We start from the raw sequence: 27,044 nt of genomic DNA on the forward strand, positions 1-27,044 counted from the left end.
CCACATTCTGCAATCGGCTATTGGTGCTAATACTACGGTGATGCCTGTTTTGTGCTTCCTTGTCTCTCCTTGTGCCTGGTATGGCGCCTCATATATGGTAGGTGTTCTGCAAACAGTAGCTGTGTGAGTGAATGAGTGAAACATACAAACTGCACCCAGGGCCTCAGGGGACTCTGAGCTCCAGCAGAGCAAAGAGAGGCGGTGGAGGGGAGTGCACTGTGGCATGGTTGCTGGGGTTCACACCCGATCAGTTGTTACTAGCTGTGCAGCCCTGGTTTGGCTACTTAACCTGTCTGTGTGTCGCCTTTCTCATCCGCACAGTGGGAATATTCCTAAAGGGTTAAATGAGTAATATATATGGAGAGTGCTTCCAGGTGTGTCTGCCACACGTGCAGCTCTACCAGAAGCGATGTCCTATTGTTACCAAAGTGCCTAGCAGTGAGATCCATCTTGCTTTAAGCCTGGACTCTGTCCAGGGATCAGCTTCTGGAGAATTCTCTCTAGTAGACCCAAGGAGGTAGCCCAGGGTTTACATTGGGATGGACTCTCCCACGACTTGCCATCTCCACCTGTCCACCCATCGATGATAGTCTTATGCAGTGGGTGTGGGGGTGGGGCCTGGCTCCCCCCTCCCCTGCCCCGGCTGCTCCCCACCGCAGGGAGCTGGCATTTCTGGCCTTCCCCCACCACCCGCCTGGCATGGAGCTGACTCACCACCAGGAGGGGTGGTGATTAGCATGCAGGGCAGGTACTGGGAGGAAAGCTGTCTCCATGCAACAGCTCTTGATGTGTTTCTCTGATTAATGTGGCAGAGAGAACATTGCAGCTTTTTCCTGAATGGTCGCCACGTGGAGCCGGAGTCATTAGCATCACGTCTCCCGCTTGCCATGACCTGCTGACCACCCTAAGTAGATAAAAATGAAAATGGCCAAGACAGCTGCAAGGCTCAGAAACAAACTGCCTGGTGGCTTTGCAGAGTCTTTTATGTGGAAGGTTCCGGAATTGTCCCATCTTCCCTATACCCTCAAAACCCCATAAAGCCTTCCTTACAATTTCTGCTTCTCTAATTGCTGCTCCCTGGGGAGGACAGGACCCCTTTCTTGGGAGTGGAGCCCAAGCGTGAGCAGTATCACGGCCTCCCGAGGGTGTGTGCCCCAGGTGAAGGAAGATGGGGGAAGGGAATCGGGAACCGGGGAGAAGGACCAGACGGGGCAAAGGACAGGACGGGCGTGTGGAGGGAGCTGGCGCACTGAGGGGTCCACACTAGAGCAGAGAGGACGGCTGGAGTGAGGACCAGGGACCTGGACTTTATCCTGAGGGCAACGGGGAGTTACCTGGGTTGGAGGGAGGGAGGTACCTGGGTTGGAGTGGAGTGTGCCTCAGGGTCCCTCTGTTCCAGCATGATGAATGTTGGGGGCCCAACATGGAAGTGGGAGAACAGTTAGGAGGCCATTGTCATAATCCAAGCAGGCGACGATGCCGCCTTCCACACATTCCTTAGGGCCCTTCCTCCAACCTGGGAGCTGGTGCATCTATTTGCAAGTTCTCTAGGACAAAAACTGAGACAACCAACAGGCACCTCACAGCCTCCCAAGGGTGGGAGTGATGATAGGAGGTATGTCTTTGATTTCACCTTGGCTCTGCAAGGTTGGGGTCAGGTGGCCATACCATTCTGACTTATTGGTTTTCTTTTAGGTTTTACATATTCATGGGGAGGAGGGACAGAGAGAGGGAGAGAGAATCATAAGCAGACACCACACTGAGCGCAGAGCCTGATGTGGGGCTGGATCTCACGACCCTGAGATCACAACCTGACACGAAATCAAGAGTTCGAAGCTTAACTGACTGAGCCCTCCTGGTGCACCGGGGTTTTTGTTTCCTAAGTTGCCCCCCTCCTTCTCTGAGTCTCAGTTTCCCCAGCCAGGCCGTGGGGGTGGAGGCAGGGAGGGAGAGACCAGCTCCCTGGCTCCCTGGGAAGAGCGATGACGGGACAGGCACAGCAGTTCTCGGCGAGCCAGAGAGCGCCCATGCCAGCTCCCTGCCCCCACCACTGCGCCTCTGCCACCGCCCCTCCACCATCAGCCAGCCCCGCGCTGCCTGCCAGAAAGCAGACCCGTGAACCCAACCCCGGGCTGGAAGGGAATGAGCAATGGCGCTAATTGCGGAGCCGCCCAGAGAGGCTGGGAGGTGGCAGAGGAGAGAGAGAAATCATCTTGCGATGCGCCAATTACTGATCAGCTGGGACATAATTGCGGGGCTGCCATCCCGGCTGCTGGAGGTACCAGGCCTCCCTCTCGTTAATCAACGATAATCCAGAATTACGACCCTTAATGACTTGCAAAGACACTTCTGCACACACGCACACATGCTCTCACACGGACACAAGTAATTGATAATCAACCATGTAATTTGAGGCAATAATTCTGTCCGGGCCAGCTGAGAGGCTCCACCCCACCAGCAGAACAGAACCCAAATCACTGCCAACCGCCGCATGGGGTTGGGGGGGGGCATCCTCTCCGGAGGAGGAGGGCTCCTCCCTGTCTCCTGAGTGGGTGCCGCGGGGCCTCCCGTTGTCTACAGACAGTAGGAGTGTGGAGAGTTGTTGTTTCCTACTTCCGCTTGTCTGGAGTTTCTAACTTTTTGCACATTGTCATTTGTAGAGTTTGCAAACCTCATTGCTGCCTTATTCGCGGCCCTGAACGATGGGTCTCAAACCTCAGTAATGCATTTGCATCACCTAGAGAGATGGTTAAAAATGTGGATTTCTGGGCCTCACTCCCAGGAGAACGAGACTCCAAAATTGGGTGTGGGAGGCAGGAATTGCATATTTGGTAAGTGCCCCCAAGTGATTTGGATGCAGACGGCTCACACACCACACTTAGAGAACTAATACTCTAAGTATTAGCCCCACATTGGGCATAGCTAATACTAACCAGGGGCTCTTGACCCTGGAAGAACACTGAAGTCACCCGGGGAGCTTTCAGAAAATTCTGATGTCTGGGCTCAACCCCAGGGGGTTCAACTGGCAACTGCCCTCCCAACCTGTCCTGTTGTCTCTACCTTGGGAACTGCTACCTGAGTCCTCTCCAACCTTAACAGGCATAGGAATCACTTGGACATCTGGTTAGATGCAGGTTCTTGTTGGGGGGTGGGGGTGGGGGGCTGTCCTGCTTCTTAAACACATTCCCAGGGGATGAAGACAGGATGGGTCCTGGAGTAAGAAACTCTATTCCTTTGTTCCAGCTCAAGCGCGTGAACGCAGGAGCCAGAAAGTCCCCATTTATGAAGATCTTCTTCTGGGAAAGGCCCCGTGCTGGGTCTGCAAAGGTGAATCTGACCCCGTTTTGTTCAGGTGGTTGACTACCTGCAAGTGTCAGGTTCTTGTAGGTTCCTGAGAAAAGACAGGCTTAGGCTGGTCCATGGAATGTGTCGTTCTTGATCTTGGGGTCATGAACTCGAGCCCCATAGTGGGCGTAGAGCTTCCCGAAAAAAGTGGGGCACCTGGGTGGCACAGTCAGTTAAACATCCAATTCTTGATTTTGGCTCAGGTTGTGATCTTAGGGTCCTGCAATCGAGATTCATGTTGGCTCCACACTCAGCATGGAGTCTGCTTGGGACTCTCTCTCTCTCTCTCTCCCTCTGCCCCTCCCCTACTAACATAAATAAATAAATACACCTTTTAAAAAGAGAAAAAAAAAAAGACAGGTTTAGGCTAACTCAGGGTCTGGGATCCTAGGAAGGAGGAAAAACTGGTGCCTGCCCTCAAGGAAACAAGATACCGTACATTCTTGTGAATCCAGGCCCAGAATATGAAGGTGTTGTCGGGCAAGAGGGCACCGTAAGACAAACCATGGTGGGCCTTGTCCTGGGGGTCCACCAGACTTCACGGAGTCCCCCAAAATAACAGTGCCCTGGATCATACCCAGGGCCTGAGTGAAGGCAGTGAGGAGGCTGGGGATGGTAGTCGGTCTCCCATGATGGCCACAAATGTCTCCCACTCTGGTATGTGCATGTTGCCCTTCAAGAGGAGAAACACGCTTCCCCTTCTCCTGAATCTGGGCTGACCCAGTGACTTCCTCTGACCAGCCAACGGCTAGCCCCTCAGGAGCCTGACAGCTTCTGCCTTCATGTCTTTGGAAGTCAGCTGCCACATAAGAAATCCAGCTACCCTCAAGCCACTGTGTGGCCACCTGGAGAGGCCACGTGGAGGAGGGCTGAGGTGCCAGGCGTGGGAATGAAGCCTTCTTGGTCCATCCCCTCCTGGTCTCACAGCTCCAGGTAACTTACCCGCTGAGAACCACCCCGCTGAGCCCTGCCCAAATTCTTGACTCACAGAATCACGAGAAGGAATAAATTGTTGTCTTAAGCCATAACTCTTCTAGTTGATGGTGTCACAGCAATAGGTTACTAAAACACTTGGGTTCTTGTCTCTTTAGAGACACTCACAGGTGAGCTCCAGAAGCTTGCTGGGCCTGTTTTCTCATCTTCAAGGTAACAGTCAAGTGAGGTTATGCGGCCAAAACCCCGTGCATGGGGCCCAGCCCACCACTCACGCTCACACCGAGAATGTGGGCTGGATAGCAAGGTGGCGTCAAGGTTCCCGTACCCGGCTCCACCCTGACTTAATGAGGCCATGCGGATGGCATTGTCCCAGGTCGTCGCGTGAATGGCCGTCATTCTCCTCTGATGGGAATGGCTTGTCAACAGGTGGCTTCTGAGCCAGACAGGCACGGACACAAGCCCTTCTCTGCCAGTGTCTAGCTTTGTGACCTCACATGAGTTATTTAAAGTCTTTGAACCTTGGTTTCTTCACCTGAGAAGAGAGGCAGTGAGGCTAGCTCCTCTTCCGTGAAGCCTACCCTGATTAACCTTTCCACACTCCATTTCTTGAAGTAGAGCTTTGTCACACCCTGCCTACATGCCAGGCGCTAGTCTCTGAAATTTCAGAAGAGGGTTGGAATTTGCCATATTGGTTGGACAGAGGGTGTGGGGGACCCTTGATCCTACTTTATTAATGAGAACAGCTCCTCTTTATTGAGAGCAAGAGTTTGCTAAGTGCTTGGCATGCACTGTCCTCACAGCACGCCTGGGAGGGAGGCCTGGTTATCACTGCTCCTACCCGAGAAGGGCGGCGGAGTCCTGCAGGGGACATGGTAACTTGCTGCTGTCGCCGAGCAGGTGTGGGTGTGCACGCTAGTCCTGCTCCCTACATACATTCAGGATTGTAGAGTAATGACAAAATAGACAAGGGAAATATTTGAACAAATCAAAATGGATGATTTCTCCTCTAACGCACCCGTTCCCCTGCTCATTGCCCTGTCTTCAGAAGTTGACCTCTTCTCACCAACTTTGCCACCATGACTGTGGCACCAGCCACCATTCCCCTTGCCTACATGTCTCCCACAGCCTGGCCCCCGTGCTCTCCCACACTTACCTCCTACAGAATGAGTCTATTCAGGGTGCCTGGGTGGCTCCGTTGGCTAAGCGTCTGTCTTGGGCTCAGGTCATGAGCCCAGGGGAGCCTGCTTCTCCCTCTGCCTCTGTCTGCGGCTCCCCCTGCTTGTGCTTTCTCTCTCTGTTAAATAAATAAATGGAAAAAAAAAAAAAAAAGAATGAGCTTATTCAAATGTAGGACAGATGATGTCACTCCTCCGCTCAGAACTCTACATGGCTCCCAGCTCACTCAGGGTAAACACCAGTGTCCTTCCAGTGGCCCTCAAAGCCTGACACCCACTGCCCCTCCCCATTCTCTCTCTGACATATGTCCCTTTCCTCCCCTTGTTGTCTCCAGGACAGCTTCTCTGTCAACAGGTGTGCTTCTGCCCCAGTGCCTTTGCACTGGCCTTTCCCTCTGCTTGGGACTCTCTTCTACCAAGCAACTACACGCTTCTCTCCCTCACTTTCTTTAGATCTTTACTTATGTGTCACCTTATTAACACAACATTCCCTGACCACGCCCTTTAAAATTGCCCCCCATGGTGGGGCACACAAACTCCCTACTCTGCTTTGGCTTTCTCCATAGCACACGTAAACATCAAACATGGTTATGCCACTTGTTTATTTACTTTTCTATCCCATGACCCCCGCCCCCCCCACACACACTCTCCACTGACGGCAAGAATTTGTGTCTATTTCGTTTACTGCTATTGTCCCAATACCTTGCAATCATTAGCTCAGTAAAACTTTGCTATGTGAATGAATGCAAAAGCACATAAACACATCCTCAAAAAATAAACTGGACAGGGGCACCTGAGTGGCTCAGTTGGTTAAGTGTCGGCCTTCGGCTCAGGTCATGGTCCAAGGGTCCTGGGATTGAACCCCACATCAGGCTCCCTGCTCACTGAGGAGGCTGCCTCTCCCTCACCCTCTGCCTACCACTCCTCTTGCTTATTCTCTCTCTGTGTCAAATAAATAAATAAAATTTTAAAAATGAAAAAATGAAAGAACTTTAAAAATATTTTAAAAATAGGGCGCCTGGGTGGCTCAGTGGGTTAAGCCGCTGCCTTCGGCTCAGGTCATGATCTCAGGGTCCTGGGATCGAGGCCCACATCGGGCTCTCTGCTCAGCAGGGAGTCTGCTTCCCTCTCTCTCTCTGCCTGCCTCTCCATCTACTTGTGATTTCTCTCTGTCAAATAAATAAATAAAATCTTTAAAAATATATATATATTTTAAAAATAAACTGGACACAATTTGGGTTGTGTTAATACAGGTGTTAAAGTATCTCTCTAGAATGGAGGGTTTCCAGTGTTTACCTTTGTTGTGTGTGTGTGTGTGTGCGTGTGTGTGTGTGTGTGGTAAAGGCCCATGGGAGTGAAAATTGCTTATTGTGGTAGTGATGGGAGTTGTTAATAAAAATTCATTGAAAAAAAAAATTCATTGAGAACGGGGGCACCGGGGTTGCTCAGGTGGCTAAGTGACAGACTCTTGATTTCAGCTCAGGTCATGATCTCAGGGTCCTGGGATCAAGCCCCGCATTGGGCTCTCAGCTCAGCAGGGAGCCTGCTTCCTCCTCTCTCTCTCTCTGCCTGTCTCTCTGCCTACTTGTGATCTCTGTCAAATTAAAAAAACAAAAATCTTAAAAAGAAAAAAATCATTGAGAATGTATTTTCCTATCCTTCTCAAACCCTCGCAGCCATAGCGAGAGACAGAAGTTGCCTGGTAGTCTGGGAGAGAACAAGGTAGGTAGGAGGGCAAAGAGCCCTCAGCAGGCTGACACCGTGAGACTAAGCAGTCCAGGTAATTCAAGGAAGATACACACGTGTGGCAGGGAATGTGCAGTGTGGGCACTTGAACGCTCAGGTTTGCTGTTTGCACGATCCTGCCACATCCAGTCTGATGGTCTCACATGAGAGGTTAGGGCTCCACCATTAATCTCCAAGAGAAGGGCCCAGAGCCCAGGCTCCCAGAGTACTTGGTGGATAGGAGCACCTGGGGAGCCTGGCATGTCACAAGAGCATCACAGGGTCCTTTCTGGATTAGCCAAACGAGTGACAGCCCAGGTTCAAAGAGATGAGGTTTCCCTAGAGAAGACTCAACTGCTTTCAACTCTCCCAAGTGACCTTGTCTCCTCCCTCTGGTTTGGGAGGAAGGGTGAAGAAGACTTGTGTGTTACAGATGAGGACACGGAAGCTCAGGGGGATTCTATGCCTTGTCCAAGGTCACTCCACATACAACCAGTTCAAGGTGCAAGGAATTTTGCAACTGCTGTATGCAACACCGATGGTTTCTGGGGCGGTGGGCGTGGAGTTTGAGCTTGAACCAGAGCCGGGTTATGGTTGACTCCAAAATTAGTTGGCTCCAAAAAAACCTAGTTTACCTGTCACTCATTTTGCATCCCTCTGAAAGCCTGCTTGGTAACACCTGGAGCATGCTCTGAATATTGGGTCAATATACCAGGGCAGCAGCAGCAGGTTGTGCTAACAAGGATCCCCCACATCACCCCCAAACTCCCCAAGCCCAGAGACCTGCACCTTTGCTCCTGGCCAGCAGGGGGCGTGCACACATTGTTTCCAGTGGGCTTCCCACAATCTCCCCAGGCACCGGGCACATTCTCCCCTCCTGTGATTGAGAGCCATGTGTGAGACATACAGGGGCCCTTGATGAACCAGTCTGTTTAGTGTCAAGAGCCTTCAAACTGTGTGGTCTTCCTAGCAGGCAGCCCTCTGGCAATGGGTGGGACTAATATTGACTGAGGCCTCCTTCTACCAGGCACCGTCCTAGGCACCTGGCAAGGATTATCTCAGTTCATCACACAAACTACTGAAATGATCAATTTAATAAGTGAGAATATTAAGATACTAGTTTTATTTCATTTTACAAATGACAATACTGAGATTTGGAGCCAGTAAGTAGCTTGTGACCCCTACCCTTGAGATCTCCCCTTTCTGCTCCCAGGGAGTGCACTTGGGCAGGGGGGATTGGCTGAGGCCTGGGCCTCCAGAGGGAACTGGACTGGAAAGAATACTTCTCAGAAAAGGAATAGTTTATGCTCTAGTTCTGCCCAGGATTCCTGCCTCCTTGTGGTCTGTTCTCCAAAGCTCTGGGTGGGCCACTTAAGAAGGCCTGCCGTTCTGGGCTGCTCTCAAGGGGCACCTGGGGACCTTTCCTCCTGGTGTCACTCCCAGCGTCATGACACACACTGAGGAGTGGTGTCAATGAGCAGCGGTGACAATGGGGGGTGGGGAGCCCCATGGGAGGGGAGAAGGCATCATAGCTTCTAATAATAGGACCAACTAGACAACCCCTCCACCATTCTTTGTGCAAGGACACCCAGACAGAGGCGGCCACTGATCTGAGGTCACCTGGGTGATAATGAGAGAGCCGGGGCTGGAACCCAGGTCCCTGAGCCATCAGGCTTTCTTCAGGCTTTAGCTGATCGTGTTTGCCGGGGCCTGGCATTCTCCTCTTCCCGCCACCTGGTTTCCCATCACATCCAGGCCATGTTTGACATCATGTCCTGCCTGTCCTGTCCTATTCTAGGCCCCAACTCCTACCCCTCTTTCCCACAGGCTCGCTCCCTGATTACAACCGGGGGCTCTCCTTAGCCCGTGGCACATGCCTTCCAATCTAGGTCGACCTGCCTCATCCCCCCTGATCTTTGAAACAGGTGCCGACAGGTGGAAGGCAGTGTATGGGATAGGACACTGGGCCAGGAGCTCAGACACTTGCACTTGAACCTGGCTGGACCACTGACATGTGTTGTCTCAGGGAGGTCGCCTTACTTCTCCAGCCTCAGTTTCCCCCATGGTCTAGATCAGTGTTTTTCAGACTCTGTCCGTAGGGCCTGCCTCTGGCTCTGTCCCATGGACAGGGCCTTGCCCGTGCCCGAATTCGGCTGCAGCAGTCTTTCCTTTTTTCTTTCGGAGGGGAAGATTCTGAGGTGGTTAAGATGATTTGAAAACCATTTTGAGGTCCTTTCTACTCTAACCTTGTTAATGTTCATACTTTACTCACCCACTAGTTGTTAGTAGAAATACAGCATCTCACACAGTCTTCTCAATAAACAAACGTGGGATGCGATTGAATGGCAGTTCTGGGAAGCAGAGAAGGGGCAAACAAGCAGGAAGTCAATGGCCAGGAGGCAGCCAGGAGGACAGGGACCAGGAACAGGCTTCTAAGGTGGAGATGGTCTTTGAAAAGGGGCTGAGGCTGCCTGGAGTCTGTGGTTTCCGCTCCCTTCCTCCTCCGGGTTCCCTCCTGGCTTGCCCAGTAAGTGCACCACCACCTCTTCCACAAGCCTCGGGTAGGGGCCACAGTGTCCTTGCACAAGCCCTGCCCCCATCCCCTGCTGCCAGGGCCGCCCACACAGTTGGGTAGACTTGAGTCTGGCAGACATCGGTGTGGCCAAGCTCTCCTGGAACAAGGTTCGAAAGGGCTTTGGGGCTGGCACGGAGCAGAACTCTGCGGCCTGGTCCATGGGCCAAAAGCCAGGTGGGCCCTCCAAGGCAGGTCCTTCTAAAGCTGCGGATGTCTGCACGGCTCCTCTGGGCACCCTGGGAGCGGGAAGGTTTTGGTGTGCCTTTGTCAGATGCACAGTGTGCTTTCCGTATGTTAGTTCTGCTTCCAGATCTTGGCTCCTCCTGAAGCTACAAATTACACTCTAGCCTTCATCCCATAGCCGGGCTTCCATGCCCCAGGGTAATAGGGACCACCCTGGATCGTGCAAGTGTGGCCACCCACAATTAGAAAAGCCTGTGTCGTGCATGGTTTAACTCTGACCAGGGTAAGAAAAGGCCCGAACAGTACAAAGGGGAACCACTGTGACAGTCCCGAGAATTTCCATCAGGACATTTACTAACATGATGTTTGAATTTCAGCATCATCGCCATCTTTGCTGTCATCCCAGCACCCACCCATCTCTGAACGGCTCTCAACGTTATTACCATCTGCCAAGTTCCTGGGGCCACTCCTCATAGTCATTGGTGCATTCATTTCAGAAGGTCTCAGCAGTAAAGTCTTTCATCCTTTTTAAGAACCTACTGTGTGCTGGGCACTTTGTCCACTTAGGTACTTTACAAATTTTATTTTATTTAGTCATCATGACAACCCTGTGGAGTTGACGCTTTTGGCTGCAAGTAACTGACCTCAACAATACCGGATTGAGCCCAGGGCCCCTCATTGAACAATGAAGGAACTCATGAACACAGGGAACAGTCCAGAGGTAGATGCCTCCAGCTGCTAAACTGTACTGCTAGGACCCAGGTTCTTGCCATGTTCCCATTCTATCACCTTCAGTGTGCTGGCTTAGCTAGTTATCTTTATCACAAGGTGGCTGCTATTGCTCCAGCCATCACTCCAGATAGAAGATCCGGCTGCAAGAGGACAATTGCTGGGGCTCCTCAGTGGCTCAGTCAGTTGAGCGCTCAGCTCTTGGTTTCAGCTCAGGTCATGATATCAGGGTCGTGGGATCACGTCGCACATCAGGCTCCGCACTAAGTGCAGAGCCTCCTTGAGATTCTTTTTCTCCCTCTCCCTCTGCCCACCTGCTTGTGCTCTCTCTCTCTCTCTCTCTAAGATAAATAAATAAATCTCTTTTTAAAAGGATTTTATTTGGGGCACCTGGGTGGCTCAGTGGGTTAAAGCCTCTGCCTTCAGCTCAGGTCTTGATCCCAGGGTCCTGGGATCGAGCCCCACATTGGGCTCTCTGCTCAGTGGGGAGCCTGCTTCCATTCCTCTCTCTCTGCCTGCCTCTCTGCCTACATGTGATCTCTGTCTGTCGAATAAATAAATAAAAATCTTTAAAAAAAAAAGATTTTATTTATTTATTTGACAGAAATCACAAGTAGGCAGGCAGAGAGAGAGGAGGAAGCAGGCTCCCTGCTGAGCAGAGAGCCTGATGGATGCAGGGCTGAATCCCAGAATCCTGGGATCATGACCTTAGCCAAAGGCAGAGGCTTTAACCCACTGAGCCACCCAGGTGCCCCAATAAAAAAATCTTTTTTTATTTAAGTCTCAAAAGAACAATTATTTCCTCTCATGTTTTAAGAGCAAGTTAGTACATCCTAGAACAACTCTCCACCCCCCCCCCCCAACAAAGAACCCTCTTCACATCTCATTGACTGGAATTGGGCAGCAAATCCATCAGGACATTAATCACTGGCCAGAGGAATGGCATACCAAGATCAGTTTAGACTAATTAGGATTTCCCCCTTCCACTCCGGTCATCTTCAGGAGTGGGTAGACTCCTGAAAGAAAAATTCAGACCATTAAGGAAAAAGCAGGATTGACCATTGGATGGCTGTCGTGTGGGCAATTATCCCACACCCCATTTTACAGATGGAAAAACTGAGGCTAAGAGAGATGAAGCAGTGACTTAAAGTTACAGTAAGATGCTGAGTTAGTACTTAACTCCAGAATTGTTTGACTGCAAAGCCCTGGCTCTTTCTACTATAGGAGGTACCAAGCACCATTCTATATGTGCTTATGAATAAGAAAGACTGGTCCACCAGCATCTACCTCAAATTCCTGTTGGAGAAAGGGTGTAAGTAACATCCATATACACTCACATATTATTTCACTGTCCATAAAATTATGTCATAAGAATTTACATTCAGGTATGTTCATTTGACCTGCATTTATCCAAGGCCTTTTGAGACTTTGACTTTGGGGACAGACTGGTAAGCCCCAGTCTTGAACTTTAGAGAGTGTCTGATGAGGGACTGTGTGTAACACTTAGGTGCAACTCTTTGCAATATATGCAGATCACCATGGAAGTACAGAGCCAGGAAATGCTGGAGACCAGTATCACAGGAAAGATAAAAACTGAGTGGGGTTTTGAGAGATGCATGGAAGTTTGCTCAAAGAAGAAGAGGGGGCAAACTTTTTTTCTAGGCAGAGAAAAGAGCCCTGCAAAGACTGGGCTTGAAAGGTCATGTTGTGTTTGAGGAACAAAAGGGGATTTAATGGGGTCAGAAAGTAATCTAGGGGCAGGGAGAGGCAGAGAGGGGGTTGTAGGCAGTCTTCCAGCAGTCTTGCCTTCCAAACTGAGGAGTCTGCCTGCATTGTTAGGACTTGGAAGATTTTGAAGCAGGAAAGTAAAGCGATCAAATGTGAATGATTTAAAAAAAAAAAAAAAAAAAAAACTGTGAATGATTTTGAAGATTTGGAACTTCGCGATGAGTTCAAGTGAATGTGAGTGGACAATGCAGAACGGAGGCCGCCATAGCTCAGACACAGATGTGTGTTCCAGATACGTGGATTCCGGAATAAGTTAAGAGAAGTCATTGACAAGGAATGATGCCTTCCTGGTATCAGCACCATGTCCAGCTGTAATTGGGGCCAAAGTGTCTGCACGGGGATGTGCAGAAACTTGCATAGCTTGGGGCGCCTGGGTGGCTCAGTGGGTTAAGCCTCTGACTTTGGCTCAGGTCATGATCCCAGGGTCCTGGGATCGAGCCCTGCTTCGGGCTCTCTGCTTAGCGGGGAGCGTGCTTCCCTTCCTCTCTCTGCCTGCCTCTCTGCCTACTTGTGATCTCTGCCTATCAAATAAATAAATAAAATCTTTAAAAAAAAAAAAAAGCCAGTGTCTATTGAGTGATTGCTACACTGTAGAGACTCTGCTAAGTCCTGCATTGTCTCATTTAATTCTTATTTAAACCCTGTAAGGAAGGTTTAAACTAAATTGCCCATATGTGAGGTGTCTAACTATGAAAACTGATGAGGAAGCCTGGAGGTTGGCTCAAGTCACACAGTCACATGCAGCAGACCAGAATCCGAACCCAGGTCTGATAAGTAAGGCAACCCTAAGTTCCCATTGTGGCCCCCATTTACTAGCTGTGTGTCCTGGGACGAGTTACTTAACCTCTCTAAGCTACTGTTTCTTCACTTACATAATGAGGGTCATAACGGAACCCACTTCATTAGGTGTGGGTTAGAAGAGAGAATGCTTAGCCCAAGGAGAGGTTCCTGGGGAATGTTAGTCGTGTTTATCATCACTTCCATAAATATTCTGAAGCCTGGACTTTGAAGCACCTCTCCCAACCTGCTGGGACAGAGCTGCCTTCTGGAATCACTGTGTCCCTGGGTAGATAGGAAAGAGATTTGACTGCAGGAACCAGATCAGTGTTACTGATAGTCTTTGGGCTCACAGGGCAAGGAGAGCCAGGAGCTACGTCCTCTTGTTTCCAGCGCCGCCGGCCTCTGCTTATTCCTTCCTCTCCTGAGCTCTCTGGGTTCTCATGGCCACAGGGGACTGACCCAGGGGGAAGTAGCCTTCCTACTGGAAGAGTAGCCAGGACAGCTCTGCTCACACTCAGGGTGGCCTTCCTAGGAAGCTACTTCTGCCTCCTTGCCTCAGGAACCAGCCCGAATGGCTGTATTTCCAGGATACCTCAGCTGCTCTTGCGTTCAAGAACCACAGTGCATCAGCGAGGAGTCCTGCCAGTCCCCATTGCCCTTGGACCTCATGCCCTTGGACCATTCTGGCTTTGTGCACAGATGTCTCTGATACCTGCGTGCTTGGATCTCCGGGCCCAGACGGAGCTGCACTGGCGCGGGCTGGGGCTTGGCACCACCTTGGCAGCCTTAGCCCTAGGATACCTTTGGTTTTATTACATTCCACGCTTGGGTGGGGCTCCCGCCTGCCAGGTGGGTATGGACTCCCAGCTCTTCTGCCTCTAAATCTCAAGTGTTCGCTCTTTAGACAGAAATTACGAGGGCTGCTAGCTTGAGAAGGAAGTTTAAAGCCCGGCCCCCAGGAGTTCTCAGCATATCTCCTGGAGCTGGGCTGCTTCTGAGCACAGATCCACACAGAGGCTACTGTGATAATGAGAGGCTGAAGGAAGTGGAGAACAGGCAGGCCAGCTAGACCACACCTTTGGTGCAGCACTTTCGGATGCGTTCACATCTTCCCCCACCGTCTGCTCCTTTGCTTGGCTGTACTCTTGTCTAAGACCTGGCTGCCCCCGGTTCAGTCTCTCGAAAAAAACACGCTCAGTCCCCTCCAGAGAAACTCAAAACACAGACACTCCTTATGCGTTTTCCTGGAAACATTCTATAGCTCCAGCCTGGGAAAGCTTCCAAAAGTTTTCCGAACCAACGATAATAACAATAATAATAAAAAAGAGGTAGGGGGGAGGAGAGAAGCTTGGGCAAACGCTCCTGTTGATGAATGTTCAAGGGAACAGACTTGGATTGTAGGGAAAGGAAAAAGGAAGGGTTTTCCAGGTCAATTTAAATATTTGTGCTGTTTGCTTTAAAGGCAATTTCAAAATAGTTGGCCTCCCCAAAGCGATTTTTTGGAATCTACCCAGAGGGCAAAAACATACCCTTCCTTCCCCCATCTGGAAAGTTTTCACACCAGAGGACCCACTCATTCCTGAGCTCTGGCTTCAGAAACAAGGACTTTCCCAACCTTCCAAGATTCCCTGCCCTCAGTCACCCTGCTGACCCAGAAGGAATTATGTTTGCTCCACCCAGCAGCACCTGCCTTCCAGCTGTGGGGCTCTTAGGAAACATTTAGGAAGCCTCTGGCTGGGAAGGTAAATGAGGAATGTGTCCTGGTGACACCTGGTCAGCCGGCTAGGCTAACGATGCCAACAGAAAAGCGGCAGGAACACATTTCTGACTTAGGGTCCCCTCCCTACGTCCACTACGTGGAAGAGTCCACTTACAGCATGAGTGTTCCGTGGTCCCCCAGATAAAAGTGCTGACCAGAATGACCCCCCCCCCACTGTGAAACACAAGAAACCAAATGCAGACATTTCTGCGAAGACTCAAAAATATTTTCACTTACTCATGAGCTCTCGTCTTTTAATTAAAGCACAACATCTTGCTCAAAACAAGCCTTTGGAACAGCAGAGTAAACAGAACCTTAATTTAGGAATTTGCCAGGCAATCTCAACTACGGCGGGCAGGTTACGGCAGCAGAGGGGAAGCAGATGACAGACCCCCGAAGGTCTCCCGGGGATGCTCCCTACCCTCCCAGATCCCAGAGACCGGTGTCTCTGCCTGACCGTCCAGATGGAGATGGGGTGGGGGGTGGGGGAAGGCTCAGAGACCAACGAGGATCTTTTAAATACATAGAAGTTGGCCAGACAGGGCAGGCCTGAGCAAATGGCTTTTTAGGCAGCTGAAGCCCTCAGCAGCTGTCAGAACAACGGCCCCCACGCGCGCCTGGTGGCTGAGAGTCCTTCAGCCTCCACTGGGACCTCTCCCCTCGCTCGCTCTCGCCGCCAGCATGTGACCTTCAGAGACTGCACTGTAGACCCTTGGGTTAATGACACCATCTCACTACCTGGTTTTAGACCGGCTGGCGGCAGCTGCCTAGCCGGCTACCTTCTGTCCTGCCCAAACTGCTTCATTTCCTGGCTCCTGTGATTCTGCACCTTGTCGCTAGCCTCATCGGCCACACAGCCGGACAGCAACAATTAACCGCCCAGGGAATGCTTTGAGAATCGTGCATCCAGGGTGAGGAACCCCACGAAGTTCTCCATTAATTCCCGAGGCTGGAAGCGGATATGGAAATTTAGCTGGGGAGCTGGTGGCCTGTGTCGCAGAGGGCCACCAAGCTACTGTGAAAATGCTCTCTCCCTTCTTCCTGCTCCTGCTGTCCCACTTCAAACGCTCCATGGGATCCACCTTTTTAACACCTCCAGGGCCACCCACTTCTCCTCCAGGTCCTTTGAGAGAGCAGCCCCCATGGTTGCCATGGAAAGTGCCCCACCCCCAGACCATTTGGGGCTTTGAGACCCTAGAAGGAAAGTACCAGGAAACCCCAAAGCGTTCTCCCTCCCGAAAACAATGGCTCCCAGGGTCTGTGCCAGACACAATCACAGTACCCGAAATAGACTCATTGTCCTCTTGTGCAATATCCAGGAATTTGGTGAAACTCATCATTTTTCAGGTTACCGATAATGTGAGTCTGGAAACTGAAACAGGAAGGAACACGGGCTGAAAAAGCTTTTCTCCAGCCCACCATGTTCCTCTCCCCAGATGCAAGATAGGTTTTTGTTTGTTTGTTTGTTTTTTGGGCTTTTTTTTTTTCCCCCCAGCAGTACTTTAGTAGGGTTAAAATTAGCTGGCAGCATTCTGGTCACATGCTAGACAGCAAAACAAAAGGGAGTTGTTCCCGGGCAGCTCCTGAGGCAGCCCCAACAGACCTTCCCAATCCATGGACTTCTGGGAAGCTGGCTCCTCGGGCCCTGGTACAGAGGGGCCACGCCGCCGAGTGCCCCTGTTGTCACCCTGCTCTCACAGGGCAGAGCACGGGCGGAATCTGGGCTTTTCGGCATCTTGGAGCTGGCCTCCATCAGGGAAGGCACTTGAGGGCCACAAGATGGCTTTTGCAAATCTTCCCATTTGGAAGAGAGGAAGGCTGAAAAAAAGGAAGAACTTTTGAAGCCAACAAATCAGCAAGCACCACAAAGGCTTGGAGAGAAAGAGGAAGGGCAGCATTTGAAATCCTATTAGGGGGCCTCGCCTTCCAGAGGAATGGGCTGTTCTGGGCATGCTTGAAACCTAAAAAATCATACATCCGAGCTCTATGTGGCTGGCTTTTCGGAGGGAGTCTTTTTTTCTGGACCCTGATGATAGGGGCTCATCGTGATCTGCTTTGTTCTCGCAGCTTCAAACTGTCACCAGAAGCTCTGGATGAAAAATGCAGCCTCTGATTCATGTGCAGTCAGGAAACATCCCTTGCGCTCGGTACAGAAACATGTCCGTCAACTTGGGAAAGGAATCACCACCACAAAACGTGCTTTTGGCTTGCCAAAGCTTAGCAGCTGCCAGAGCCAAAAACCCAGCTGCCTAGATTGTCTGGGGAAGGTGGTGGTTGGGGTGGGGGCGAGGGGTGGGGGTGAGTAGAGAGGGGCTTTCTGAATCACCTGATCTGGGCTTCTACCTCCTGTTTAATTCCAAGCCAAACCCCACCTCGAAATGGCTTGAGGGCCTACTGCTCCTAAAAATCCCGTTGAACGCTACCCCTTCAAGCTCTGAGCCTGCTGTCAAGGTGAAGCAGATGGCTTTTATTGATTAATTTATTTATTTGGAAGGGGCTACTTTGAAGTCAGGAAATTCCAGCGAGACAGCGTGTTGCTCTGGCCAGTTGCTCTGGCCAGGACCGCTGTGACAATCCTCAGCAGACACCCAGAGAGAAGTGGGTTAAAAGAAACGGCAGCTAAGCTCCAGGAACTTGGATTTTTTGTCTTTTCCCCCTGTCCCAGCCTCTGTGTCAGCCGAGCGCTTATGAAGAAATAGCTCCTTTGGCTCAACATTCTGTGGTATTCAAGGGTTCCTGTGAGCTATGTAGGGCCTGCTTTGTCGAAAGGGCTTTAAGAACCAAACGGGCCTCTGGCTTGGATCTCATCCTGACATCCTCCTTATACAGACAGACCCAAACAGAAATTTCCCCCGGCCCTAACGCCCAGCATATAAAGTCCTCTTTAATAAACATACACCATTTTTTTTTTTTTCAGTGGAACAGCCTCAAGGTGTCAAAAGTACATAAAGGTCTAAAAGCTGAAACCCTAGATAAACAGTGGGCTGAAATATATTTAGCAGAAAATATTGAAAGCCACAGGAAAAATATGTTCTCTTCCTGGGATGTTAACGAAAGGTTTAGGTTCAGGAAACCCTGAGGAAAGAGCAAGTTGGATTGAGGAGGAATACTGTGCAATGTAAATAAATCCCTAAACCTCTTTGGCCTTCCCGGGCCTTGGCTGGAATGGAGTATTTCATTTTTTCCCCCATTAAACAGGCCACCCGGAGAGTTGGCATTAGAGACCTGAACATGTACCAAATCTGAATGTGCTATTTTGTTTCTGTACATTGAATCAGGCTGTGTTTCAAAGAGCAGCTTGTGCAAAATGGGGGGTGGGGGGGGGAGGCCCCGCATCCGGACCGGTGCGCCCTCGCTTACAGTGTCAATGACAGCTCGGTTTCACCTCTGATCACCCAGTGTCTGGTCCCAGATAGGAACATAGCCACAGTTATTGCTGCCTAAGGTGATGTCATGCTCATTCTTAAACCCAGGGTTCTCAGGGACTCGGTTGTGCCTCTCCCGCAATAAAATGGCTTCAGAAAGACCCACATTTCCTGCCGTCTCAAGGTAGGGAGAGAGAGAGAGAGAGAGATCGCGCTAGCGAGCAGGACAGGGCCGGCAGCCACTCTCCCTAAGATGGATGCTGCATGATGTAAGCGGCTGGCCAACTATCTGGCATCCTTGCAGTTTTAAGTTGCCAGCAAAATATTATTAAAAAGATAAAATACACGCAAACCGTGCAGAATGTAAGGCTGCTGTGTTTACATCCGGGTTTTGATGACTCAAAGACTTACACTCGGGCTTGCTGAAAAGCTCTATTAAAAACACAGCTTTGTGAAAGCCCCCAGGGAGCAGGAAGCGGGGGTGGGGGGGGTGCGCGGGGCTGCTGGAGCAGGGGGTGGGGGCGGGGGTGTGCTGACCCGCCCCGGACGGCGCCGATGCCCTCCGTCCTGGCGGCCGCTCTAGGCCCGGGGAAGTGCTTCGAGGTGAACATTCCCTCGGCTTTGGAACCAGAGCAGGCAGGGTTAACCTTTTTCCAGAACATTTATTTCACCATCTCACTGACTAGAGGGAGGAGGGGCAGGAGGCAGAGCGAGAGCCTGCCGCGCTGAGAGGCTGCGGATCACAAGGCCATTCTGATAGCCTCCTGTCCCCATGGCAACTGCAACGGCATTTATCAGTTCCTTCTGCGCACAGGCACAGCAAATCTGCATTGCACATGGCAGGCTTCCAGCATTTCAAATGAAAGAGCACTTTGAACGGCTGCCAAGTTTGGAAGGAGCAGAACTGTCAGGGCTGCTTAAAGCTGGCAGTTTATACTGGGGAGGCTTTCGCTTCCCAGAATCCTCCGGGCCTGGCAAGCTGCCAAGTACTTAGCGGAAGCTAAAAAGTAACTCGCTCGGCTCCCTCCTCTCCCCTCCCCTCCTCCCCTCCCCCTGATCACACTCCCCCCTCCTCGCCATTCACCGCAGTGCTCTCAAAATTTTCCACATGTCCTGTGTCACCAGTGCAGGCTGTACAATGAAAACCAGAACGCAGGCTGCCTACGACCGGGCTTCTATTAATAAGGGCAGGGCGTGCGGGGAACGAGGCAGGTCGGGATCAGACACTGACAGTCGGGACACCCCGTCTCCGCTGTACCTGCCATAACCACTGGGTGTGAGCGGGTGTGTGTGTGTGTGTGTGTGTGCGCGCGCGCGTGCTTTTCACCCTTAAAAGTACATTAATGAAAATAAAAATAAAAGCAGCTTCAGAATGGTGCGCAGCCTGAGTACCGGGGGCGTGTAGGGGTGGGTTTCGGTTGGGTGCTTCGAAGCTTCGTTTTCGGGTGGAAAATGGAGGTCATGCAGGCAGCGTTGTTCAGATCCAGCCTTTTTCCAAAAGCCCTGGGGAAGAGGGTTGTTATTGAGAACTGAGCCTGTTTCTGGAGCTTTCCTTGAATCTCTAGGGTGTCCCCGTGAAAGCTCTGAGGCCACCGATGGGGAGGGAGTTCGGAAATGGTTTTCAATGGAAAGTTTACCAGATAACTTCTGACCGTCAAGCAGAGCACAAGGGCTTCTGCTAGCAGAAACTGGAAATTGGCATAGTGTTCACTGTGTTGAATTTTTTTTTTTTTTAAATTATAATCTACACTGAGATCAAGGGCCCGAGCTTTATTTTCCAGTACAAATAGAACGAAAATTGTCTGCCGCTTAGGCGGTTGGATAGAGTTCAGGAAAACTATGTCTGGCATTAATTCCAAAGTGGAGGTTTTGGTTCAGGCGAGGCCCATTAATTTCAGTAAACTGTTTTCACTAGTCCAGACCCTGCTGTGCAAGGACTATTTATTACCTTTTGCTAACCTGATGTCTGCAGAGTTGTAAAGCAAAGGGAAAAAAATCCAGGGTGGAGATATCTATATCTTGGATCAAATGGGTTTTGCACCTTCCCTTTGGGGGCCATGTTTTATGGGGCATTTTCTATCCTTGGTTTTTATCAGCCCTAGTTTTTTTTTTTTTTTTTTTTTTTTTTTTTTTTTTTTTTTTTAACCCATCTTGCAATGAATTAGAAAAAAAAAAATCCTAATGGAAAGGAATCTGACGAGAGCAAATACCTATCTTTTGCCTCTTTCTGAAGGGCACCTCCAGGCCACAGGATGTTTTGTGTGCCTGTCCCAGGCTTCCAGGTCCAGTGCAAAGCCCTGACATGATTCACCCCAACGAATGGGTCTAAAATACACCAAGACAGTCAATTTTGGCATTTGTTCTCCCTTAGGAATTTTACTAGCTGCCTTAGAAAAGCACATAAATTGATTCCCCCTCCCTCTTTTTTTTTTTTTTTTCCCTGTCTCCTCTGCATCCCCCCTCCCCAGTCCATCTTGATGTCATTTCAAAGAGAAGGATGAAAAGGGGGGATTTGTCAGGCGGTCAGGTTTGTGAATGTGTGTTTCCAGCCCCCAACACACACACACACACACACACACACACACCCCAGCTGAGAATGTTAATCAGAATTAAAAGCCAGTCAGTACTCTTAAAGCATCAAACACCAAGACTTAGAGGAGGGGTATATGGGGGGGGGGGTAGAAGGGGTGGGGCTGAAATATAATTCAGTCCTCTGTAACTGACTTACTAAAAGAAAGCAGGGGAAAGGTAGCACCAATTTGATCAGCTTGTCAAATGTCAAAATTATTGGTCTTTTCTTTTAACTACCGCCCCCACCCCCACCCCCCAGCACAGTCAAGTTTTGTGCCTTTCCCAAGTGTGATTAATCTCTGGCAGAGGCCAGAAACAGAAGTAGGTTTCTTGGCTGCCCGTTCTGATAAACAATCTGTTCCTGGGAAGAGTAGGTGAAGGGGGCGTAAATGGAGGGGTAATCTTGGGGCGTGGTGGCCGCGGGTGGGGGACCGTGGAGTGAGGGGGGCGTGGAGGAGAGGAGGGGATGTGGAGGCCAGCTTAGCTAACTCTTGCAGGGAGGCCCGCCCTCCCGGAAAACGCAAGTGCCCTTCCTTTGGAGCGCGTGGTTTTGGGGTGGGTCAGGTTTCCTGCCCTTAAGAATGTGAGCAGACAGTGAATCCATTCTTGCTGCCAGTTCACAACGTCCAGGAAATGTCGGAGGGACACCGAGGCCTCGGGGATCAGGAGGAGAGGGGGGGGCAGCCGCGGGATGGGGGTGGGGTGGGGTTGGGTTACAGACCATGGGCTCCTGTGCGGCTTGCCGCTGGGGAAACTGAGGCAGCGACGGGGCGGGTTGGAGTGGGGAGGCTGGGTGGGGCCCTTGGTGTATTGCAAAGCGGAACAGGGAAAGCCAGAAGATGTTCAAAACAAAAGGACGGACCATTTCCCTGCGTCGGAGGTCGCTGGGACGGAAACTGTAGGCAAGAAGGCTGGCTGTGGATTTGGCAGTGGGCTTATTGTGTGGGCACGCAGGCAGAAAGCAGCAATATGAAAGAGTGGGGAGGAGGAGCGGCTCCAGTTGAAGAGAAATCAGTGCGGAGAAGTCTGTGCGTGGCTGGGAAATGTCACTAAGGAGAGTGCAGTGGGACCCAATACAAGGTGAATAATGGGCTGTCTTTTGGAAAGACACGTAAAAATATTGATAAAGGCGAGAAACCCGCTTCTTTTCAGCTTGAATAGCAAATCTACCTCTCACCTCCTGCCTGTCCTCCCCACCCCAACACATTGGCGCAGACACACACACACACACACACACACACACCCTTGTCCACCCTGCATCTAAGAAGCCTGGGCCAGGCTCGCTTTCCTTTGGATTTAATTGCACAAAAATGCCGAACAAAACCCTGTAATTACACCCTTAGTCCCTGCCACTCAGGCCCAGCACACTTCCTGCCTAGTTTTGTTTTTAAAAGAAGAGGTCATTGCCTCTTTTCTTTCCAAATTGACCAAAACAAAAAAGTAAAAACCCCAAATAAATCCAACCGCTCCAAGCTTCCGTACACCAGGGATTTGGGGATGGGAAATCCATGTCCCTCTAGGAAAGAGGAGCGAAGACAACCTGACCTTCTGCTTTCTCACTTTGGTTCTTAGGTAGAGAGGGGCAGTCTGTGTTTATGCATTTGCCAGGGCAGAAGAATAGACATGCCAGGCTGGTCACCCCAGAAGGAGATCTCTCAGGGGCAGGGTGAGGAGGGTGGGCAGGCCTCGATTTCCAGCCATTTTAATGAGATGTGCTTAGAGCTGGAAAAGAGATTGGGGACAATGGTTCATCTGTCTGTAGCCCTTAACACGCAGAATTACATGGTAAGCCCCTGAAGCAGGGAGAACACATTTTAACATCACACTCACACTCAGTGGGTGAGGAAACTGAGGCCCAGAGAGAAGAAATAGATTGGCTAAGTCAGTCATGTGGCTGGGAGGAGCAGTGAAGAAGCACCGTCACCATCTCTGAGAACTTTTTTTTTTTTTTTTTTAAGATTGTATTTATTTATTTGACAGACAGAGATCACAAGTAGGCAGAGAGGCAGGCAGAGAGAGAGGAGGGAACAGGCTTTCTGCCAAGCAGAAAGCCCTATGCGGGGCTTGATCCCAGGACCCTGGGATCATGACCTGAGCCAAAGTCAGAGGCTTTAACCCACTAAACCACCCAGGCGCCCCTCTCTGAGAAGTCTTATGCCCTTACCTCAGGAAACCAGGACATCTTGGAGGAAATGGAGGTTTCTAGATTTGGGGCTGAAGCCGATCAGACTTGGTTCATCATGAGATCCCCGGGACTGACAGAGAAAGTGCTCTAAAAGAATAGTTGAGAAATGGAACCAATGGCAAAGGGCAGGACACAGTCAAGGAGCTGGGGAATGGGAACCCACCAGGCCATCTGGTGGCCCCGTTTCAACTTTGAAGCAAAAGAAAGTAATGAGAATAGTTTCACACCCATTAGGGACATATCAGGCCAGGATCCTCTGGGTCTGGCTGGAGAGGGAAAGTCAAGTGTGAAAGCATGGTGGTTCTCTAGATGGGTCAGGGTTCGGGGTACCCCTTGTTCCCTCACTTTCTGTCTCTTGTATGCCTAGGCCAGGTTTGGTTGTTAAGGGGTGTAGACCTCTCCTGGGCTAGAAGTGGTTTTTTGTTTGTTTGTTTTGTTTTTTAAGATTTACAGGGGTGGGGGGAGGAACAGAGAGAGGGAATCTTGAGCAGAATCCTCACTGAGCGCAGAGCCGCCTCCCCCTCCAGGGGCTTGATCTCACATGATCCCGAGCTGACCCCAGGATCATGACCCAAGGGGAACTCAAGAGTAGGACATTTAACTGACTGAGCCATCCTGGCGCCCCTGGGCTACAAGTGTTTTGAGGGCAACAGCTAGAGTTATTCAAGGGCCTCTAGCCCAAAGATAGGACAGGAAAGACTGGGTACGGGTGCACAGCCCATGTTACCTGAATTAGGTGAGAGCAAAGGGTGGTTTCTCATAGGAGATGGCTTGTAGATCTGGACGGAGGGTCTTTCCACCATAAAATGCCCCCTCTCCACATTCCTCCTTCCCAAACTTCATCATTCAGCCCGGGGTCCTCCTCGGGGGTGGATATTTAAAAAGCAACTGTTCTTGTAAAGGTAGGTAGGGTAATTCAGTGAGTTCCCTAATACTTTGCTGTATTCTAGAGCTTCAGATTTTCCTCCATCACCCCTACCTAAGGCCAGGGTATTGAAAACCCAGAGAGGGAGAGACAGAAGGAAAAGTCTCAGAGGATGCCAGGGAAGCACGGTTATAACATTTTGCTCAAAGCTGACCAGTGACTCATTTTATCTCCGAAATAACTGGCATTAATGTGTGCATAATTTTGCATCTGTTGGGATGGCAGTGACATTCTTCACCCCCAAAGTCCTGTGGGGAGAGGCATTTTACTTTCTTCCCGCTTCTTAGAGGCATCTGGGAACTCTTCCCATGCCCACCCCCAAAACAGCTAGCAACTGGTGGGAGAGAGTAAGGAATTCTGGGTTTAAAGCCAAGAGAACCTGGTTTCCAGTAATCGGAACTAGCTCTGGACCTGCTTTCCTCACCTATACAGGATGGTGATGAAAGTCACACCTACCTCACAGGGCTGCTGTGGGGATCGGTGAGATAATGTCTGGGAATGCACTTCAGGGCCTTAGACAAATGTCGGTCATTTTATTGTTCATAATCTCCTACATTTTATTAAGCACATTATAATACTGTATTTTCCATGCAGACCAATGAGGCAGACAAAGGAGTCAGTGAAATTACTCCCATTTTACAGACTAAGAAACCAAAGTTCAAGTGATTTGCTCGAGGTCAGATAGCTATTTAGGGTCACCCAAGTCCAAGTTGAACAATATAATGCAATGTAAATGTATAATGTAATGTATATAATGTAAATGTATAAATGTAATGTATAATGCATTGTAAATATGTGCAATGTAAGCGCCTTCTTTTCCTTCCTCTCCCGAATTAGGGGTTGACCGGCCAGCTCAGGCAAGTCAACGCATTTGCAGATAGTGGCCATCCACCCCAACCCGTGACAGCAGTGATGGCTGCCTGTCAGTAGCAGACTTGACCGTGGGACCCAGAGGCCTCAGGGAGGGCTTCCAGCTCTGAGGCCCCGCCTTCTGGCGGCCCCCAGCAGGAAAGCCAGGGCGGCGTCGGGTCTCCAAAGCCAGTGGAAATCCCCAGCCCCGGTGCGGGGAGGGTGGGAACCCACAGGCTCTCCGGCTCCCTGCTGAGGCCCAGGAGCACACGTGTGGCAGGATGGAGGGTCCAGGGTCTGCGCACCTGTGACCTTGGCAACTCCCCACCCTACTCCCAGCTCCAAGCCCTCCTTCTCCGCTACTCCCCTTCTTGGGGTGCCGGTGTTTGTTTTGACTCAAACTGGTCAGTGAATAGCACCCTTGTCTAGCGCTCCCCTTCTTTCCCCCTCTAGACCAGGTCCCTAGGAGGCTCATTCCAGGGTTTCTTTATTTTTGGACCTAAAAAAACCACACCAGCTTTTGCTGAGGACAGCGTTAGGCTACCCCCGTGCCCTGGCACATTGGCAAAGAGGAAGCAGGGAGGAGGCAGGAACCAGACGCGACTGCCTCTGCCTTTCTTCCCTTCCCTGCTCCCCGCCCCTTCAGGAAGAAAGCAGTCAGAGATCTGATCGCTCGCTGTGGCCGCCGTGCCAGCACCAACCACTACGTTCTCCTTTTCCTTCCACCCAGTTTTGCTCAGAGCGCCCGGTGGCCCGCGCGCCGCAGGCTGGGCAGGTCCTGGCTGGCGGCGCAGACTCCGCTCCCCAGGGGTTCTCAGCGAATCACGCTGTGCCTGAGCTTTCACGCTCTAGTGGCTCTTGCGTAACCCTACGCCCTGGCCTAAGTTAATACTTTTTTTTTTTTTCTTTAAATACCAGAATTAATACTTTAGGAAAAGGCCAATACTTCCGCCACAGAGCCCGCCCAGGAGTAAATGTGTAAATTACCTTGCGGATCGCAGATCGATTCTCCCACCCCTAGAGCCCGGGGGTCGGTGGGTGGGGGTGGTTCCTGGCTCGCGGGGATGGGGGCCCTTGGAGAGGCCGGAGGAGGGCCCAGCCCAGACGTTTGTTTTGACCGGGTCCTGCTTAACCGCCAGGCTCAGCGTTACCAAAAAAGGCCTTTCTCCTGCCAGAGCACTTGGCCCTGCTGCTTTGCAAAGCGGGGGTGACGTGAGGTTCAGCCCGGGCCTCTTCGAAGGCTGAGCCAGTTGGCTGCGGGGATGCCAGGTCAAAGAGTCCCCAGCCCGACCCATCTCTGCCAAAAACCGGCTCGGGGATCAGAAGGGAGACTGCACCGGAGCTTAGAAGGGAGCTTAGAAGTGCGTGGACACGCTGGGTGTGGCTTTCTCACCCTTAAGGTTGGGCTGTGGCCTCTGGAAAGGCCAAGTGGAGAGCTGACCTTTTGGTCCAGTTTGGGGATGGGGGGTCGAGTTCTCTGAGGGTGCCAGCTCAGATGGCAAACTGATGGGAGACACAAACTTAGGAAGGACATTTAGGGAGGACTGCAGGCGTTTCCCCTGGAGCCTGGTTGAACCTCTGGTTTTGCTCGTTTCCCAGACCCCACTGCAAAGAAGAGTCTCTCCACCAGATGCCTTAGGCTGAGTAGGCTGAGCACTCCCCACTTCCTTCCTTCCCATACTGTGGACGCAGTACTGTCACATGGGATTCGCCTCCAGGGGAAAATCCACCTCCAAAACATTGGTTCTTGCCTCTCATGGTCCTTGACATCCCCAAACACAGGCCATCTCAGACAAGCAGTGAGGACAAAACTGATCACCATAAACGATGGTGATTCTTGGACGGGGGTAGGGAATCATGAGAGCTATACTTTTTAAATTAAAGTATTATGAGACTGTAATGGAAGTTTGTTTAAATGCATGTTTATTTCTAACTCACTGTGTCTGAAGACACCCGGCATGTATGTGTATATATATATCCCTCCTTTAGTAACAGCGAAGACAGAGACAGACAGGGAGATGGAGACATATGTGCGCGCATACCAAACATAACACTGTGACATAGACTCCCAACGTGCTTTCTCTAGCAGCCTGGCTAGAGGGTTGGGAATAGGCTGCTGTTCCTCAGTATTTTTGGTTTAATAAAGGGATAGAA

At 50.8% G+C, this 27,044-nt stretch overlaps 1 long non-coding RNA gene across 2 annotated transcripts; it reads right to left on the reverse strand.

Moving 5' to 3' along the window:
- On the reverse strand, positions 1 to 26,500 carry LOC131836839 (uncharacterized). 2 transcript variants are annotated; one of them, XR_009355811.1, is made up of 5 exons: positions 25,878 to 26,500; positions 5,435 to 5,575; positions 1,358 to 1,559; positions 715 to 904; positions 1 to 106 (listed from the first exon to the last, which is right to left on the reverse strand). It is a non-coding gene; the product is annotated as an uncharacterized LOC131836839 (long non-coding RNA). The 2 variants fall into 2 exon arrangements; XR_009355810.1 differs by having other exon boundaries at positions 98 to 904.
- Between the last annotated feature and the right edge of the window lie 544 nt (positions 26,501 to 27,044).

The sequence above is a fragment of the Mustela lutreola genome, chromosome 7 (assembly GCF_030435805.1).
Source record: "Mustela lutreola isolate mMusLut2 chromosome 7, mMusLut2.pri, whole genome shotgun sequence".
Classification (NCBI taxonomy): Eukaryota; Metazoa; Chordata; class Mammalia; order Carnivora; family Mustelidae; genus Mustela; species Mustela lutreola.